Raw genomic sequence first — 21,199 nt, 5'->3', positions numbered from 1 at the left:
TTTAAAAGTTTTAAAAATTTTAATTATTTTTTACTCCACCTGCACCCATGAAAGTAATTAAAGAGGCTAAGTTGTTTGTTCATGTTTAGAATACTGTGTGCCAGAAGAGCCAATGCATCCTCCTGCTGTGTCTTTTGACTTCATGTAGAAGAAAACCTGACCCAAATAGCTTAAACTTTAAAGGGAATTTATTGGCTCCTCCAATTAAAAAGATGACAGATATACTGGCTTTAATAGTTTCACTTAGAACCTCTTCTCTTTCTATGTCTCTGACCTAACTTCAACTTCACCTTAACACTGGTTCCCCTACTGTTCTTCAGACGGCTGCCAGCAGCTCCCAAAATCATGAGCTTCCTCACTCACATCTAGAAGAAATGCAGGAGCATCTTTGTCCCAACATTCACAACAAAAGCCCTGAAACTCACTCAGACTTGACTACTTTAATACATATGCCACTTCAGAAATGATCATTGCCAAGACACCTGAATGGCTCAGTCAGTTAAACATCTGACTCTTGATTTAGGCCCAGGTCATGATCTCAGGGTTGTGAGATCAAGCTGTGCTCAGTGGGGAGTTCTGCTTGAGATTCCCTCTCTCCCTCTTCTTCTGCCCCTCCCTCTCATGCTGTCTCTCTCTCTCAAATTAAAAAAACAAAATCTTTTTTTTAAAAAGGGGAAGAATTATTATTAGCAGCAAGTAGGATAGCCTATCTGATTAAGCTCCTACTGAGTCAATAGCAAAGTATCATCCTCCAAACCAATTGAATTCCCAAATAAAATTGGACAATTGGGTAAAGAAGGGAAAACAGATGCTGGGAAGATAACCAATTAGTATCTGTTATAGATACAAAGTATTTTTTTCAAGTTCAGAGTCCCAGGGTGGGCAGATTGATTGGTTGGCTTTAAGGCTTTATTTTTTTAGAGCAATTTTAGGTTAACACTAAATTAAGAAGAAGGTATGGAAATTTCCCATACACCCCCTGCTTCTACATGTATGCCCTCCCCCTTTATCAATACGCCCTCTCCCTTTATCAATATTCCCCATCAAGGTAGTGCATTTCTTACATTTGATAAACCTACACCAACACATTGTAATAGCCCAAGTCCACAGTTTATATTACAATTCACTCTTGGGGGTGTACACTCTATGGGTTTGGACAAATGTATAATGATAGGCATCCATTATTATAGTATCATACAGAATATTTTCACTGAACTTTAAGTCCTCTGTGTTATGCCTATTAATCTCTTTCCCCAACCCCCAAGCCCCTGGAAATCACTGATCTTTTTACTGTCTCTATAATTTTACCTTTTCTAGAATGTCATATAATCGGAATGCACTTGTGTGGTCTTTTCATGTTGACTTCTTTCACTTTGTAGCATATATTTAAGGTTCCTCCATGTCTTTACATGACTTAATAGCTCTTTTTTTTTTTTTTTCAGAAGAGAGCGAGCAAAAAATGGGGGGCAGAGGAAGAGGGAGAGATAGAGTCTCAAGCAGGCTCCATGCTTAGTGTGGAGCCTGACGTGGGGCTTGATCTCATAACCCTGAGGTCATGACACTTAACCAATTGAGCCACCCAGGTGCCCTTTAATAGCTCATTTATTTTTAGCACTGAATAATATTCCATTGTCTGGATGAACACAATTTATTTATCCATTCACCTACTGAAGGTCATCTTGGTTTCTTTCAAGCCATGGCAATTTTAAGTAAAGCTGCTATAAACTTCCAGGTGCAAGTCTCTTGTAGACCTAAGTTTTTGGTTCCTTTGAGTAAATACCAAGAATCATATTTGCTGAATTGTATGGTAAAAGTATGTTTAGTTTTGTAAGAAACTACCAAACTGTCTTCCAAAGAGGCTGCACTATTTTGCATTCCCACTAGAGATGAATGAGAGTTTCTGTTGCTCCACATCCTCGTCAGCACTTGGTGTTGTCAATGTTCTGGATTTTGGCCACTGAAGGAGGTATGGAGTGGTACTACACTGTTGTTTATGCATTTCTCTGATAACTTTTGATGTAGAGCATCTATTCATATGCTTACTTGCCATCTGTGTATCTTCTTTGGTGAGGTGTCAGTTAAGGTAATTGGCCCATTTTTAAATCAAGTTGTTTGTTCTCCTATTGTTGAGCTTCAGAAGTTCTTAGCACATTTTGGGTAATAGTCTTTTATCAGATGCACCTTTGCAAATATTTTCCCCCAGTCTATGGCTTGTCTTCATTGTCTTTTATAGAGCAGGAGTTTTAAATTAAATGAAATCAGATTACAATCCAGATTATTATTATACTTATTAATAATTATCATTTTTTCATGGATCATGTCTTTGGTTTTGTATCTAAAAAGTCATCACCATACCCAAGGTCATGTAGGTTTTTTGTATGCTGTCTTAGAGGAGTTTTACAGTTTTGAGTTCTACATTTAGGTCTATGATCCATTTTGAGTTAATTTTTATGAAAGATGTAAGGTCTATGTCTAGATTCATTTTTTTCCATGTGGGGTCCAGTTGTTCCAGTACAATTGGTTGAAAAAAAATCTCTGCTCTCTGGTACTACCTTTACTCCTTTGTCAAAAAGCAGTCATCTATATTTGTATGGATCTATTTCTGGGCTCTCTATTTTGTTCCATTGATCTATTTTTCTATACTTTCACCAATGCAACTGTTTTTGATTACTGTAGTTTTATAATAAGTCTTGAAGTCTGGTAGTGTTAATGTGAGGCATTCTAGGTTCCAGGAGACCAGTGAAACATGCCACATTTAGTGCTTCACAGAGTATTAAATGACCCAAAAGACTATGTAGACAGATACAGTTGGCTTCTCAGGTTTACTTGTAAGTATATATACACACAAACCCACAGCTTGAAGGTAAAGACCACATCTATTTCATTCCATTTCTCTCTTTTCCATTCATGATTCTCGTGCCCATATGGTGTCTTACAAACAGAAGACATATCAAAGTTTAATGAATGAATGAAGGGAAGAAGAAATGAATCATTTGGTTACTTAGTGAATTCCCAGGCCATGAGTTTGAGCCAAGAGAAACAGGTTGCTCTTGGATACATCAGGAAATCCCTTTGCTAATCTACCATTCCAAATAGGTGCAAAACACTAGCCTGAGAATCATAAATCTGTGGGAAAGACAGAATTTGAACCAAATTGAATTACCTGTGCTGAGAACTGGTTCAGACTTGTCCAAGTTCTTGCCCACAACCCTCAGTGTACTTGTTTCCAGTGTACTTGGGTATGTAAGGACTAAGTGATTCTGTTAGGTTATTTAAACGTCTTCATTTGATGAGCTGTTAAGGCAGCATTGTAAGTGGTTAGACACAGTCTGGAGCCAGCCTTCCTGGACTCACATCCCAGCTGTGCCACTCATCATTGGAAGAATTTTAGGCTAGGTGTGTTAATGTCTCTCTGCCTTGGTTCCCTCATCTGTAAAACCAGGATAATAATAGTACTACTTCATAGGGTTTTTGAGAGGTTTACATGAGTTACTATTTTAAAACTGCCTAATATAGAGGCTGGCCTAGAAGAAGCACTATATAAATATTTGCTGTTATTATTCCTCCTTTTTACGTGCAGGTGTAGCCTGCCTGATGGACAAACCCAGAACCCACAGAGCTTGACTCTTGGCCACATAGTACTTCAGTGTCAGAAGGACTCAAGAATCTGTAGACATGAATTCAAGCCAGGAAGCCATGCCCATTTTCTTGTCCCATTGACAAGCTTTTGCCATATCCACTGCCCATGCCCTGGCCCTCCTTTCACCCATGATAACCTGCCAAGAAAGTCTGAGGAACTAATACTACAGGCTGAGGAGAGAGGAGAGAACAGTAGAGGCAGGAAGAATGTCCTCCATTCTCCAATATAGACAGAAATATTGTAGGAAGCCCTGCTGGCTTTATATCAGATGGCTTCTTTGCTTTGCAACAGCCCTCAACTCCTTTTCTTTCCTTCTTTTTTGAGCGGAGAACACTGTCATTTTGTGAAAAGAATAACAAAGATGCATATATGCCTATAAATGGAAGATGAAGTGGTGGCTGAGGGCTTCCTCCTGCCAAAGAAAACAAGTGCAAGGCAGCTGGAATAGAGGAGCCAGGGGGCCTGCAGAATCAGAAGCTCTCCATCTCCTTGGGAGCCGGCACTAGCCGGTGTAGGCCAGGCTGTCTGGGAAATGGCAGTTCCTCAGTCCTGCGGGAAAGCCCTGCCAGGAACCTTGAGGCCATGGACCAGGGGTTGCCGGGAGCTGAATGCTGAAATTTGCCATGGGAAAGGAAGAGACAATTGGAGGCTGGTGTCCCAGAGAAACCACGGTTTAATTCGACAGGCATCAACTAAATGACTGCTGTGCTCAAGGCATGGGGTTGTGGGGCAGAAGAAGCAAGGGAGTCATGTTTTCTGTCCACAGAGACCTATTGTCAATGGGGATGGGCTCGTGAAAGTGAGGGCAAGATGCACATAGTTGTAACAATACCTTCCAATCAACAAGATTGGATACAAAGTTCCGGGACGCCTGGGTGGCTCATGGTTGAGCATCTGCTTTTGGCTCAGGTCATGATCCTGGGGTCCTGGGATCGAGTGCCACATCAGGCTCCCCACAGGGAGCCTGCTTCTCCCTCTCCTATGTCTCTGCCTCCCTCTATATGCCTCTCTTGACTGAAAAAATAAAATCTACAAAAAAAAAAAAAAGAAGTAGGAGGTTTCAAGGAACAAGGGGTTCCATTCAATATGAGGAAGTGATATTTGAGGTTAGTTTTAAAGGAAAGGTAGGATTTTGACATATGGAGAGATGGGGTCATGGGTGTTATGAGCAAAGTGACTAATGCAACCAGGCACAGAGGTAAGGAGACAAAGTCACCTCTCAGGGGAAAGATGGGGTCCCAAATGACAGGCTGAGCAAAAACATGAGAACAATGTATAAGTGCACAATGTGGCAGAGGACTGTGAAAGCCCAGGTTGGAAAACCAGTGCCTGTTTCAGGAGGTACTGGGAACTCGCTGAAAGTTTGGGATCTGTGGAAGCACATGACAATACTGGACTTTCAGACAACCTAATGGCTGAGAGTGGGGATGGATTAGAAGAAGGAAGAAAAGAGACTCTTTATGATCATCATCCCTTGGAGAACAAGATATTAAGGTTATCGTGACACTTTTTAAAAATCTAAATTCCTGTGATGCCTGGGTGGCTCAGTGGTTGGGTGTTTGCCTTCAGCCCAGGGTGTGATCTCGGAGTCCCAGGATTAAGTCCCCACATCAGGCTTCCTGTATGGAGCCTGCTTCTCCCTCTGCCTGTGTCTCTGCCTCTCTTGGGATCTCTCATGGATAAATAAATAAAATCTTTTTTAAAAAAATCTAAATTCCTCACCAGAGCTTAGCTATAAGTATCCTGCTCTGCCTCTCATTCCTGCCTCATCTTGAATGCCCTGTCACTATAGTCTAGCAGTACGGGCTGTCTTTCTAGTCCACTAAGATACCAAGCCTTTTATATCTCAAAGCCTCAGCTTGTTTCTAAAATGACCACCATCAATCCTTTCCCTCCTTGAATAAACCAGTCATTCTCCTTTTTACCAGGGGAGTCAAATCCTCCAAGTCCTAGAATCTTGGCTGTTCTGTGACAACCTTGATGTATAGGTTACTACAGAAGTGACACTAGACCAGATCTAAGTCTAGTCTTTAACAAGGTGGGAAGTTTCCTCCTTCCCATTCATAGGAGTAAGCTATCCTCCATATAAGAAGCCCAGTTATCCTGATCCCTCCGTGCTGTGAGGAAGCCCAAGCTAACCATATTGGAGAAGTCACATGAAGAGGGAACCTTGATAGTCAACCTCCAGTTATTCCAGCCAGCCCAACCCACACACCAGACAAATCAGCAAAGAAGCTCTTGAATATCCAGCCCATTCGAGCCTTCAGATGACTCCAGTCCCAACTACCATTTGACTACAACTGCAAGGGAGACCCCCAGTGAGAACTGACACCCGGCAAAGCCCAATCAACCCACAGAGCTGTCATAGACAATAATAAATTGCCACTTAAGCCACTACATTTTGGAGTAGTTTGTCATGTAGCTATACACACCTGAAGAACTCGTTGTCTTTCTCTGGACCCTCTTTCCCTTTCCATCATCCTGTCCCATGTTCCTCATCATTGATCATTGTTTAACTCCAGGCCCCATCCTCACTGTAGGACATTTCTTATCCACCCCATCCTATTATCCTGGGTTCTACACCACTCTGAACATTATTATGCTGCCTCAGTTGTCTTTGCTCCCTCCCCAGCATTTCTCATAATTGAGTTATTCTGTTCTTGGCTTTGGTCTCTCTCCTTTCACTAGAGGTGGGCTCTGAGAAATCAGAGGCCATGAACACTTTGACCACTATTTCATTCCCATTTCTAGCAAGTAGCATGTGATCAATAAATATTTGTCAAATGGATGGATAAGTTGTAACCTATCCATACAACACAGAGCCACTGGAAGGTTGATGATGGGTGGGGGACATATTTTCAGAACCTCCATAATCTACCAAGAGCAGCTACGTGAATAATTACATATAGTGTTGGCATTAATCTTGATCCAAGAGGTTCATACACTTGCTGAAAAGTCTTAGTAGTGTTTTTTCCTTATCCCCCAAATCAGCTGATTGAAGAATGGCCTCAGAGAAGCTGTCATTACATATTCGCTGATTGATTAATAGAAAATTGTTTTTAAAAACTGATGATTTTATGGATGGGTAATAATAGATACAGTTCTGGAAATGACTCCTGCCACAAGGATCTCCAAAAACCTGGGAGACAGAAGTCAACAGAGAAATCCTGAGATTTTGTCCTTTTTTGCCAATTCTCCTTGACATAGAACTTCACCTGCACCAACAGAATTCCAGGAGCATGTCTGTCACATGCCTGCAGTTGCCAGTTCCCAGGGGGAGAGGGGTTGGTGGGAAAGAATCTGATGAGAAGTCAAGAGTAAAGTTAGGTAGTTTCGCTCTTCACATCACTGGACCCTAGGGAACCAAATCACAGGCAGGGTTTGTCACACCCATGATTATCAGAGGCCCAAGCCACTTTGTGTGTGCCATCTCCTCCCTTACCACAACACTTGTTTTGATTTATACAAACTATTCCAATTTTTATGTGGGAGGCTGTCACAACATCGGCAAGGTCCATGCTCCTGATTTGATTCTCCTTAGGGCATGCCTCTTTCTTCTCCAGTCTCACCAGTGCCCCTTACCTCTCTCAGTGCTCCTGATCTTTCCTAAATTTTCTTTGCCTCTGCCCTCATGGTCTCTGAGTTCCTGCCTCTTTCCTACATTCTGATAGAACTGGGCATAACTGCTAAGACTTCTCAGGGTTTCTTCTCAGTCCTCTTCAACCAGAGGTGGCCAGGGAGCCACAGAGGAGAGACGAGGGTGGCTGGCTGGTACAAGTGTAAATTTTGGTGTTATGGGCACGTGATTGAAAGTCAGAAGAGCCCCGCTCTGCTACCTCTAGTCGGATGACCTTTATTAAATTCTTAACCTCTTGAGCCTCAGTTTATTCATCTGAAGAAATGAATAACCATGTGGAGGCTATATATAATATACAGAGAGAAATTATTATGCCTGTCCCCTCCCACAGGGAGATGGAAATCAGACATGCTGTGTATATTTCTAATGCTACGTAAATGTATTAAAATATAGTTTCTGCTGTCTGGTTGTAAGGGGGTCTGGTTTCACATAGGCTGTTTCTACGTTCTTATCCTAGTTCTGCCCTTAACTCATGTCACTTTAGATGAGTCATGGCCACAAAATCCTCAACCATAAAATAAGGGAGTCAGAGTAGATGATCTTCTAGAGTAGAAGATGCCATCTGAGACTGGTATTCTGGGACTACTTTACCCAATCTTCTATCCCCAACATTGTACGTGGTGTGTAGAGGGAATTTAACAAATAATTGCTGAATGAGTGATATGTAACATGTACAGTCAAGCCATGAAAACAGCCATCCATCCATTAGAATTACTAAAAGAAATCTGGGAGGGAGGCTGGGCAGTAGATAGAGGAGGATCCTAATGAAAATCCAGCAGGCCAGGGGCCACATCCCACCTCTTCTTCCTCATTTTCACATCCTCTGCCCTGGTTTCCTTAGAACCTGGCCCAGGATGCACTTTGGGCAAAGACTGACCATCTCTAAGCCAGATCAGAGTAGAAGAGGCAAAGGAAAAAAAAAAAAAAGAAGAAGAGGCAAAGGTAGTAGAAGACAGATGGGATGGATGCACAGAAGATGAGAGCCCCAGAGAAGAAGGTAGGAGGTTTCAAACTTTAGACTCTGACATCATGAAAACCCCTTTTCCAACTATGTAATCATATAATAAAGTTCCTCACTCGATCCTGGAGGAAACTGAGAGACATCAAGGTCTCATGTAAGTTCCCACCTAGCCAGATCATATGGACCTTGGAAGCAGGGACAAAGTCATACCACATCCCCTGTCTTTCAGCTCTCTTCTCTCCAGACTCAATTCCCTACCCCTTCCTCAAAGCACGCAGCAAAGGGGCTTGGATGTGGAGCAGATGGCCTGTTAATCATGAAGACCCATGGGCTGGGAGCAATTTTCGACTCACTGTATAGCCACTCTCTGTCTTAATGCCATCATATCATCCATATCATCCCCCCACCACCACCATCATGGAGGGGACCTTTGATCTCAGAGAAGGAATTCGAAGAGTTTCTCAAACACCTACCTGAGAATGGGTGGCAGCCAGAGGACAAGGGACATTGTCAGAGCCCATGTGAGCACTGGCCTTGCAGCCCTGGCAGCGGAGGTAGCTGCAGAGCTTTCACCATGACCCAGTCCTGGGGGAACATCTGCAGAGCCGTGGTTGTCTTGGAATAGGCCATGGGAAAGTCCAAGAGAAGCCACGGCTCTTGAAAACCATCCCAGAATCCCACTGGAATGCTTTGCCAGAGTACTCTGAGCCTGAAAGGTCTTGGGTTTTAAGCTATTTTATTCATTTTTATTTTGGGGCTGGACTTTTAAGTTGGAAATTCAGAACACTAAAGCTCTCCCAGGCTATTGGTTCCAAACTGATCACTAGGGGATCTATGCTCAGGCTGTTCAGCTCACTGTTGTAAATGTACCTTGTCCCCAAGCCTGTGACCGAGAGATCCAAGACCACGAGGCAAGAACTGAGTCCAAGACCCAAATCCTTGCCTCCAGGCTGTAACTCTTCCCTGATGGCTAGGGAAATGTAAGCTACCTAAAGCAGGCACTTTGCCTTATTCATTTCTGAAAGCCCGGAACCCACAACAGCCCCCAGCACATAGTAGGTCCTCAATAAGCATTTGACTGAATAAATGGACAAATTGTCAGACTATACAAGGAAAACCTCCAAGCAAAGTAACCTCATCTAACCTCTGTACTTCTCTTCTTAGGCTGTGATAGAAGTGATGGCTTAGCCGACTGTAGCCTGTGGGCCAAATTCAACTTGTGTACAGCCCATGAGCTGAGATTTCTTTTATGTTTTCAAAAATCTAAATAAATGCAAAGAGACATATTTTGTGATTTAGGAAATATATGCAAGATCCACATTTCAGTGTCCATAAAGAAAGTTTTATCGGAGCACACAACCACACCCATTCACTTACTGGTATTCTCCATGGCTGCTTTTGCAGAGCGACAGCAAAGCTGAGTAGTTAACAATGGAGACCACAGGACCCGCAAAGTGGAAAACATGTGCTATCTCTAGACCTTTATGAAGAAGTTTGCTGACCCCCAACCTAAATAATTTTCTCAGTAAAGTAAATAAATGTCTAAATCGCCAATATTTGTGGTTTGGATCAAGCATCTCTCTTGCTCTCAATATCTATCTCTATCTCTCTTTCTCTGCCCTTCTTTTTATTTTTTTAAAAGATTTTATTTATTTATTTATTTATTTATTTATTTATTTGAGAGAGACAGAAAGCAAGCACACAAGCAGGGTGAGAGGGTGAAGTGGACTGCTTGCTGAGCAGCGAGCCAGATGCAGGATTCCATCCATCCCAGGACCCTGGGATCATGACCTGAGGTGAATGAAGGCAGACACTCAATCATCTGAGCCATCCAGGTGCCCCCCTGCCCTTCTTTTTAAATAGAATCTTTCTAGAAGTGCTTTAAGTTACCTTTAGTGGTATAATTTATTTGTTTGACAGTTTTTCTCTGTCACAAAAAAGACGCCCTGTTCAAAGACAAAGGGTTCTAGGGAAGAATTTCTAAAAGACCTAGAAGATTCAAAACAGAAGACCACCAAGAAAAACTTGATCTATTTTATATATTGCTAGAGCCTTCCACCAACTTCTCTGAGCTCACCGAAGGACCCACTGGCTTCCCCTGAAACAGCTATGCCCTCTATCTGGTCCTGCTTTCCCCATCTTGCCTCCCCGGACTCCTCAGCCATCATGGGGCAGCATGAATGACACTCTTTGTGAAGGTCTTCCCTGGGCCAGGCCACAGTGCACACGCGGCTCCCTTGAGCAACAGGATCATGGTATGGTTTATCTTGATTCAGACATAGCACAGACACACATAGTTGTGGCAGGCACAATCAATCACAACAATCTAGTCAGCAAACAAAATTATAATCCCTTGTCATCTCTGGTCACATTGATGTAGAAAAGACATTAGGGTTCAGGACTGACAGCCAAGAAAGAATTCTTAAGATATCTTCGGTGCAAAAAGGTGGTTTTATTAAAGCACGGGGACAGGACCCATGGGTAGAAAGAGCTGTACCAGGGTAATGAGGAGTGGCTCATTATATACTCTCAAGTTGGAAGGGGGTTAGGGAGAGCATAAGTCTCTGAGGAGTTTTGGGAGCAAGGTTTCCAGGACCTGGAGGGGCTAGCTATCTTTGGAAAAAGTCATTTATGACTGTCTAGTAAAACCTGAGTCATGAGACCCTTCGGATGTATATCAGTGGGCCATATGCTTGGGGGACGATCGCCAACATTTATCTTGGTTGGGGAGGGGGGTAGAGATAAAAGAAGTTTCCAAAGGAATTTTTATATGTTTAAAGTAGACTTAGAGGGGATATTGATGGGCTGAGATTGCCTTTTGCTCTTAGCAAAGTATTAACAGTGAGGCAGCTGAGTCCCTAAAGAAATGTCCCTCTGCTTGTTTCTAGGACGTGTCAATGGGCTGTAAGTGGGAAGGAAATTTAGTTTTTCTTTTGCCTTTGTTTTCCACACCAACATGAGCCTCCTCGCATTTAGAAACTTTGTCGTATTGATTTTTATTTCCCTGCACCTAACACAATGCTGAGGTCGAGGTAGGTATTCAACCCATAGCAAGTCCTCTCCTCCTTTCCTCCCACTGCCTTATGATGCCACCGGAAGGTGCAGAAGGGAAGCGATGCTCTTGCCACTGAAGTGCTGCTACCCACCTCCCCAGAGTCCCTGTAAGGGAAGCAAGTCTTCCCAGATGAGAGAGGACTAGAACCTCAGCCCAGGAGTTTGGCTCAGCCTGATGTCAATACCCATTCAGGGTCACCCGGTGTGGCTTTTGTCGCCTTGGATAATGCCACCTGTGCTTCAACTTGCAGAAGGAAGAGCCTTCGTTTGTGTTTCCTCTCTGATCTTCTGATGAGCTAGGAAGGTTCCCCATCCCATCTGAGTCCTCTTCTTTCACTTGGGCAGCAAGAGAAAGCAACAGTCACCTCTACATACACAACTTAAACCCCTGGATCTTTCCACACCAGAGGAAAGTAACTTCCAACCTTTTCTCAACTAAGAAAACCCTCCTCTTTTATATATATATATATATATATATATATATATATATATATATATATAAAAATTTATTTTTTATTGGAGTTCAATTTGCCAACATATAGATTAACACCCAGTGCTCATCCCATCAAGTGCCACCCTCAGTGCCCGTCACCCAGTCACCCCCACCCCCCGCCTACCTCCCTTTCCACCACCCCTAGTCCGTTTCCCAGAGTTAGGAGTCTCTCATGTTCTGTCTCCCTCTCTGATATTTCCCACACATTTTTCCTCCTTTCCCCTTTATTCCCTTTCACTATTTTTTATAGCTCCCAAATGAATGAGACCATATAATGTTTGTCCTTCTGCGATTGACTTATTTCACTCAGCATCATGCCCTCCAGTTCCATCCACGTCGAAGCAAATGGTGGGTATTTGTCGTTTCTAATGGCTGAGGAACATTCCATTGTATACATAGACCACAGCTTCTTTATCCATTCATCTTTTGATGGACACCGAGGCTCCTTCCACAGTGTGGCTATTGTGGACATTGCTGCTAGAAACATCGGGGTGCAGGTGTCCCAGCATTCATTTCAATTCTCCTCTTTCAACAGGTATTTTCAGAGGCTAGCAAGGGAGCTTCAAGATATTTAAATATAATGGCCTGTCCCCTGGCAGCTGCAGTTACCCTGGCAACCTCTAACTTTTCCGAATTGCCTTGGATACCGAGGACCTTGGTGACAGACTTCTTAAGCAACCGAATTCCTCAGAACTGACTCCTCTGGGGACTTTTACAACTCTTGCAGAGCAGAACCATCCAAAACTTCTACAGAAAGAGAAAACTTAAAATCCCCATTTGCAAAAATAACAGAAACCCCACTAGGTGTTTTCATGTCACAAACCCACAATGCTATGGACACGGAAAATTTAGAATTTAGGTTTCACAAGTCACAAAAATCATGACCAAGTGAGAACTGAGAACGGGAGCTGGAAATCAGGTGGACCAGCAAATGGAAGGAGAATGTTGGGGGTACCGATTCCCAAACCCAGACTGGAATAGACTTACCTGGGGAATGTGCTCCCATACAGAGTCCCCAGCCCTGTTTTCCCCCTGAGTCTCTGATTCTCTTGGTCTGGAATGAAACCTGGATCATTTTTAAAGGCACTCTCGGTGATTCTGATAAACATTCAAATTTGGGAGCCAAGAACCTGAAGAATACTCCTTCCTGCCCCCCACCCCCCACACACACACACCATCTCCCAAGGGTCTCCTAGGCCTCAGATCCCTCAGTTGCTGCCAGCCTGAATTTCTAGAAGAACAGAAATTCATTTTCTTTAAAGTGAAAAGAAGCAGCAGCCACTAAGTGCTGTGCTCGGCCCTATGCCAAGGAAACCTGGGAGCTTGAAGCTGCATCTGGCCCTGGGCTGTTGCAAGGCTGTGTGGTTTCTTTTGGGCTTGCCGCCTGGTTTATTTTAGGTGCTGGGTCTGCAGACTGGTAGGCTGACCTTCCTTGGCTATTCCCCAGGGAGCAGGCTAGCAGGCCCCTGCTGTCCCTGCAGCTCCAAGGCAGCATTTCCATGGCATCCAGGTAACGGGAGCTGACTGGCAACATGGCTGGGACCCATATTAAACCTGGAGAGACACCCTGCTGGAGACAAAGGCTCCTACGGTGAGGCTTTACAGGCAATGTCTACACTGCTTCTCACAAGCTGGGTGATTTGGAGCTACTTACTTCCCTTCTCTGGATCCCACTTCCCCCAGCTATGAAACAAGGGGTTAAACTAGGTAGGCACAGAATGGAGTAGTAGAAGGAATGTAGGTTTTGTGGCCAGACTTCCTCATGAAATTGTTCTGCAACCTTGGGCAAGTGATTGAATCTCATTGTGCATCAATTTTTTTTCACCTGTAGACTGTTGAAAAAAACCTTCAACTTCCTTCAACTGTACTTCCTTCAAAACATGGAAGTGCCAATTTAAGGAGATAATACGTGTCAAGTGCTTGACTTCAACTTCACTTGAGATCCAAGAGACACGCACATATACCCACACACATGCACACTTCTCACCCCTTAACCTGTGATCTGGTTAAAGTAGGTTCCATAATCCAGTAGAAATGGTGAGGTTGAAGGGAGTTGAGGAGAGAGACAGATCTCTACACACACAATGGATAGGGAGGAAGGGACATGTGACCTTCTGAAGAAAGCAAGGTTTCAGTCAGGATTTGAACAAATGACCAGAATTTGAATGAGCAACTGAAGGAAGAAACACTGAAGTGTAGAAAGAAGATCAGTAAATTTAGATTTTAATGTCAGCCCTCTCACTGCCTCTCACTTCTCAGGTTTGTGGTCTTACTGATTCTCTGCTTCTTAATCTATAAAATGGAGTTGTGGTGAGAATGGATAAGACGACATAGGGGAAAACACCTTGTGTGGTGCCTGGAACGTGGTAGGTATTAGATGGGTGGATGGATGGATGCAAAGAAGAAGGCTCAACCACCTTTATAGGTCAGTGAGTATATTAGTAGAGCTCAGCAATTTCCAGAGTATTCATGGAACACTAGAATCCCAAAACACTCCTGAGCGAGAGGAGGTGTTCCCTGGTCAATTAAATTTAAAAATGGCAGCATGATCTATTCCTCTCTTAAAGATTTGCAATTTAATGTCAACACATTAACGATTCTGCAAAGTCTTTTCTAACTTTATGTACACCCAGTAGTTCCCAAATCTAGTTCTCTTCTAAACCGATTTTCCACAGTAAGCCTATGAGCCTCCCAGTGAACTTGACGGGGGTCTTTCTAGGGTGGACATAAGAGGATGGTGGCAGAGAAAATTAGAAAAATTGCTTTTCCTTTGTGTTTCCACTGTGTGCAGCTTGAGGGATGATCTGTGCAGTGGTGTGGAGGAGGGCAGCCCTGAGGAACAAGCACGTACGTTTGGAAACAGAGAACCCCATGCTTAAATGCATCCCTCCGCTTGTCAGCCATGTTGCCTTGAGCAAGTTCCTTAGCCTCTCTTTCCCTCTAACTCCTTTTCTATAAAGTTGCAGCACTTGCCTCCTAAGATCATTGAGACTCAGTTGAACTAATGTACTTGAAGAGGTTAGCATCGTGCTCGGCACAGAGCGGGCACTCAGGAAGCAGAAAATGGTGTCGTTATTGTCACACCCCCATCTGAACATTGTCTACCAGTCATTTTACAATACCCAGCGTGACTCGGACATCGAGCCCTGGGAGCAGGAATTACGTTAATCTCTGCCTTCCTTTCCTGTGTGCGGGCCAGCCAAGAGCCCCATCGAAAGGGGATAAGAGAGGCCATTTTAAAGGAGATGGTGGTGGTGGTGTCTGCTTTGTGCTTTTTCTGAATACAAGCAAAGGAAGGGGGCTCTTTCAGAAGGAGGGCATGTCCTCTCAAACCAGTCTGAGCTGGCAGTGTCAACCCACAGGCTGGCAGCTGGCCACTGGGAGATGGAGAATCTGCTTAGTCATTTCTCAGCAGCAAGAGCAAGTGGCTTGAAGAAGAAGCCAAATATGCCCTTTGGGAGGCCAGCCAAGTGCCTCCTAAAAAGAGAAAAGGAGGGGCAGTGCAGAACTCTAGGCACCAGGATCCGATCAGGGCCACAAGGCAGAGACAGCTGGCCAATGTCAGAGACCTGTGTCCTGCTCAAGGGCCACCATCCTGGGCTGGGGGAGTTTGGCTGGGGTTCACCCTTGGCCATCAAATCCAAATACCCAGCCCTACTCACTTTGCTAAAAAAAAATGTTAGCCACCAGGAGCTGTGGTCTCTGCAGAGGTCCTATGGTCAGTTTATCTTCATTCACCCGTTCATGCAGCTGACACTTCCTGAATGGTGACTACATTTGCCAAGAGGCACGTAATTGTACAAAAGATAGACAAAGTCCCAGCACTTATGGAGTCAATGTTCTAGTGGAGAGAGAAAAATACACAAGTGACCAAGTAAGAGAATAATCTCGAGGAATGTGAAGCACTTGAAGGAGAAATGAGACGGTGAGGGGAAGTCGGTGGACTGGGAGATAGAAAAGGTTGGAGAAGGTGGACACTCAGGCCCCCTCAAAGAAAAGACATATGGGCTAAGACCTCCATGGAGCCAGGGAAGGAGCCAGAGAGGTTTGAAAGGAGAGTGCCCCAAGCAGAAGGGACAGTAAGCACCATGACCCTGTGACAGAAGTGAGCCCGGGGTTTTGAAGAAGGGTCAAAATGGGGGCAACCAAGTTAGGAAGTGGACAGGAGGGTGGGGGGAAAGGTTGAGATGAGGTCAGAAATCTCAGCAGGCCAAGGCAAGGAGTTTGATTTTTTTTTTCCAAAGGTGATGAGAAGTCATTGGAAGATTTCCAGTGGAGGGGAGAAAAACAAACTGTCCTGACTATTGTGTGAAAACCAGATGGAAGAAGGCAGGCGCAGGAGCAGGGAGCGTGGTTGGCCCAGTACAGGGGAGAGGCGATGGCGGCTAAACAAAATGTTGGCAGGTGGGGTAAGATCTGGAATGGATTTTGCAGGTAGAGTGATAGGACCTGCTGGTCAGTGGGATGTGGGCTGTGATTGAAAGTAAGAGGTCAAGGAACAGCTGCCATTTTACTGACAAGTGGAAGGCCTCAAGAAGAGAGGTTCCAGGATAGAACATGGCCATAATGCCTACGATGGACATGCAAGGCTCCAGACATCTATTGGGCCTCCACAATGAAGTGTTCACCTGGATGTGGTGGGAGCCCACCTGTAAGCACTTGGTCATCAGCATGGCTGTTTTAGGCCCTCGGAATCCCTGCACTCTGACAAGATTAACGTCTCTAGAGGTATACTCTTTGGGAATGGGACTTGAGCAAAATTTAGTTGGTTCAATCCCTTTGTTTTATAAGAGGGACACTGAAGCCCAGACGGGGGAAGCAGCTCACTCACTCAAGATCAAATAGTAGTTTGCTTGTAGAGGCAGGACCCGCCTCCATGTCTCATGTTCTCCCTTCCTTCTACAAACCATTCTCCAGGTCTGAGTTCTTTTTCTGCTGATGTCAAAACTGTTTCACCATAATTTCTTGAAGTTATTTGCACATTCCTTAAAACCTTCCCTTGTTCCACCGTGGAGGAAGTTATATGTCATCTAACTTAATTTTCTCTGCCTCTAATTAAAGCTTATTCTCTATTGTTATCGTTCTTGTATTTTTTCTCAAAATGTACATGGGGTTGCAATACCTGACTCTTAAGACGGTGGTGTCGAGTAATTAAGTGCTTTGGTTTCCATTTACATCTGAAGAAATTGGAGCATAATAGTTAAGTAAATTCTATTCAGGTAAAGAAGATACTCCCAAAACTGGAAACTGGGGTGTCTTGAGTCTCACTTACTTACTTACAAGTCTTTGTGGGGCAGGAAATCTTTTTCGGCCCAGGCCCTGCCATTCTTCATCAGACTGTTCCAAGTTCCTTACAAACAGGAGGATAATTAGCATCACTCCCACCTTACTCTTTCCCACTCCAAAACACACCTTTTTCTCTTTAGCTTTCTTCTCTGTGGCACAGATCGGTTCCTACTGACCAAACCCACTTCCTCTTTTTCCTGGGCACACAGGTAAACTGCCTTTCCCAGGCTTCCTTGTAGGTAAGTACCTCCATGTGACTCATTTCTAGTCAACATAATTTGAGCAGAATTAACACACACCTTCCCAGTCCAGCCCATAAAAATATCCCTAGCTCCATTGTCCATGTTTTTCCCCCTTCTATCAGCATGGTGTAGTTGAGCATTGCTGCCCTAGAGCATGGATTCAAAATGGCAGAACCTGAAGATGGAAAGATCTGGACCCCTGATCACTACTTGGGGGAAAGTGGCCTGCCAATCAGGAAAACACATTTTACACTTTTTATGAACCACAAAAATCTACCGTGTATGAGCCATTATAGTTTTGGGGTTTGTTTGCTACAGCAGCCAGTATATTGACCTGGATTAGAGACAACTTGCACTGAGCCAGGAAAACACTTTCCAACACTTAGACTCTTAACATGAGACTCATGATTGAAGAAGAAGCTCAGAGACCAGAGACCATGGACCATGCCCTTCTTTATCCAAGAGAGGAAATGAGATCCAGAAAAGGACAAATCTGGCATCGTCTAAGGTCATGGAGATCAAAAGGTCTCTGCAGGACTAGAACGTTCATTTCCTGGCTCCTTTTCAGGACACGATGTTGCCATTCTACTGACAGATGTCAAGTACAGTGTCCAAGACAGGCTTTAGGACAGGACTCAGACAAAGCTCGCTGTCAGAAATGTCTTCTGTACTTGTAACCTGAATCTCCCTATTAGCAGTTTATGTCCTCCTGTTTGTGCTCTGTCCTCAGGGAAGTTGATGAGTGTCTAGTCACCTGCCTTCCTATAATAACCTTCCCGACACTGAAGGTCAGCTTTGGATTACCCTTCAGTCTCCATTTCTCCAGCACAGCTACAGTCCCCCAAACATGGCTCCTTTTCTAAATAAAAACAACCATGACCACAACAGCCCCACACCCTTGACTAGGGTGGCTGAAATGCTGGTCTAGCCTGAACCGGCCCCATCACGCAATTGTTTCTTCCATCACTCATTGAGGCCTGTGGTTGTCCCGTAACTCATAGGATTTGCTTTGGCAGAAGGACCAGAAGAGGGTTTGGGTTGAGTCAACCTGCCCACCCCCGCATTCCCTGAAGCCCTCTGAGCACTAAGCTAGAGACTATAGCTTTGGTCCTGTTTCAGGCCGGGTGGTACAAATATCTGCTTTTAAGGACTATCCCAGCAGTCTGGAGCCTTTTCTGATCCACATTTCTATCAATAGGATATTTTGATCACAAATCCCCAATATACACAAATAATATCATTTAAATATGAGTGAGAATGTATATGTGCTATGTGAGCTAGCTATGTACCTACTACAGCATTTGCAAAAATAGGAATTTTTAAAGCACAAGATAACAAAAATATACGAATAAAAATGCTAGGAGTTTCTTCCCTGGCCCTAGTGGGCCCATCTGCACAGGCCCCTCTTTGGGGAACACTTGGTCCATCAAAATCTTTGAACTGAAGTCACAAACTGGCAGCCTACAGGCCAAATTTAGCCCACAGATGTGTTTTGCTTGGCCTGGACAATGTTTTCTAAATTTTCTATTAGTTCCCAAAACTTAAAAATTGGACAAGATCACATAAAAAGCCAGAGATTTTTTTATCCATTTTATTTGCTGCTTTATCCCTGAAACATGATGCATAAGTAGGCACTCAAAAATCTGTCTAATTGAGTTTCCAGCTTCTCTCAAAAAAAAGCCACGCTGACATTTCTTCCCAGGAATAATCACCTGGAGCTGAGCAGTGTTTAACCCCCACCCTCCTCGTTAGCAGGGCATGGATTTGCCAGTCCTGGACCACAGTCCCCACCACTCCCTGCTGTCCCATATCTAACCAGCTTCACTCATGCCTGTTACCAGCCTGGCCTCCATTAGTATTTGAACACTTGCTTCTACCTTAAGAGTTTCTGGTTACATGATGGCCTCAGTCGCCTTTCATGTCCCCAAACAAAACCAATAGTTTCTCTGGAATCCAAAAACAGAGATTTGAGCCTGATTCTGCTGGTTACCATCTTTGGGGAATTTGCTCTCTGAGCCATTATCTCCTAATCTGGAAACGGGAATAACAATACCTTCCTCACAAGGTAGTTGAGAAAAAAAAAAATCAGATAATATCTGTGGGCCATTTTGTAACTTGTAAAATGTCATGGAAATTAGAAAACATGGTTATTATAGCTATATTCATCCTCCAGAGGGACTAGTTGAGGTAATGGGGATAAAGACTCCAAGTATCATTCCCCAGAGCTGACCATACTCCCCTACATTAACCATGTCCTTCTATACCACCCTCCCCCCACACTCACCTACCCACCTAACCTACCCAGGTTACCCTAAGCACATCCAACACTTTGGATGTGGACAGACAAATGTAGAAACAGGCCCAAGAGTGAGGAAGAATCCACCACCCTAAAGCTTGGGTTAATTTCTCTTGATAATATTAACTCCTTTATTTCACTCAATTTTTTTTTTTTTTTAGATTTTATTTATTTGTGAGAGAGACAGAGAAAGAGAGAGCATCCAAGCAGGGCAGAAGCAGAAGCAAACTCCCAACTGAGCAGGGAGCCCAATGCAGGGCTCGATCCTACGACCCCAGGATCATGACCTGAACCAAAGGCAGATGCTTAACTGACTGAGCCACCCAGGTGCCCTTATTTCACTCTTTCTCCTGCCCCAGTCACTTAAGGCTGGTGACTTAATTCACCATCCAATCTAGGTCTCAAAGCTCCCTGCCCAGAGACCAGTGGTGTGCCCATTCTCCACACACCTAATCCTAAGGGCGGGTCCCTACAGTCTCCTTCATCCCCGTAAGTCAAGACCTGTCATGGATTTCTAATCTTGTTATTCACCCCTTGGAAATATGCCTAAGGGAGCATTCCTCTTCCACCATTTTACCAGCAGGGAGACTATTTCTGCTACATATAAGCCTGGCTTTCCAGAGACACACCCCTACACACACACACTCACTCCCTCTTCTCTCCTCTGGCTTTCCCATAAATATGTGCCAACTACAGGCTGAAATATACAAATTTACCAATATTCAACCATTTCTGACCTAAGAAAAGGGGCAATTTTATACAGTTCAACTTCATACATGTAATACAGAGGCCTAGCCTTGGGGGGGTGGGTTTCCGTGATCTCCAAATCTTGCTGTTTTTAAGTCAAAGTGAGTCGTTCTTGTCCATTTCTCACAGTGAATGACACTGAAAAAAGCCTGAGAAAAATACTTCAGCCTCTCAGATGTGTTGGGGGGACTTCCTCACAACCCTGAGCTACAGTTGCAGACAGTTCCATGAACTAGGAAACCCAAGTAAAAATATATATTCTAAGATGCAACTGATTCTTGCCTCTTCTGTCTCTCTCCTACTCCCTGGGGGAAACGAAGGACAACATATTCATGCTGGCTCAGGGCTGGCGAAGGGAAAGCCCTTTTAAGGAAGAAGGGCATCGCCTCAAGGTCTTCCAATGCCCACCATCTCAGAAGTTCCACATTTCCCCTCCCCTTGCTCTTTCAGGGCTTTATGAAAGAGGTTCCTGAGTCCCTATCTCTGACTTCTTTTGTTCTGTTGGTTGGCAGGTACCCCCTCCCCCACCTCTCCCCTCTCCTGGAGCCCTTTCCCTTAACATCACTCACTCTCCAGCAGAAGAGGAGAGTGGAGACCCCAGGAATGCTGGGACAATTCTCCCAACTGCCCCCGCAACCAACACCTGAAATGTTAGCAGAAATCCTATAGCATTAAACATTGTTTTCTCTCTTTCATAGGGTCCCCTTTAAAAGGCGAATTCACCGCATATTAAGCATTTCTCTTTTTTTAAAAATATTTTATTTATTTATTTGAGAGAGAGTGTGAGCAAGAGAGATGACAAGCCAGGGAGGAGGAGAGAGACAGAGGACAAGGGAGAAGCAG

The sequence above is a fragment of the Canis lupus genome, chromosome 37 (assembly GCF_011100685.1).
Source record: "Canis lupus familiaris isolate Mischka breed German Shepherd chromosome 37, alternate assembly UU_Cfam_GSD_1.0, whole genome shotgun sequence".
Taxonomy (NCBI): Eukaryota; Metazoa; Chordata; class Mammalia; order Carnivora; family Canidae; genus Canis; species Canis lupus.
Note: the sequence above shows the minus strand (reverse complement) of the source record.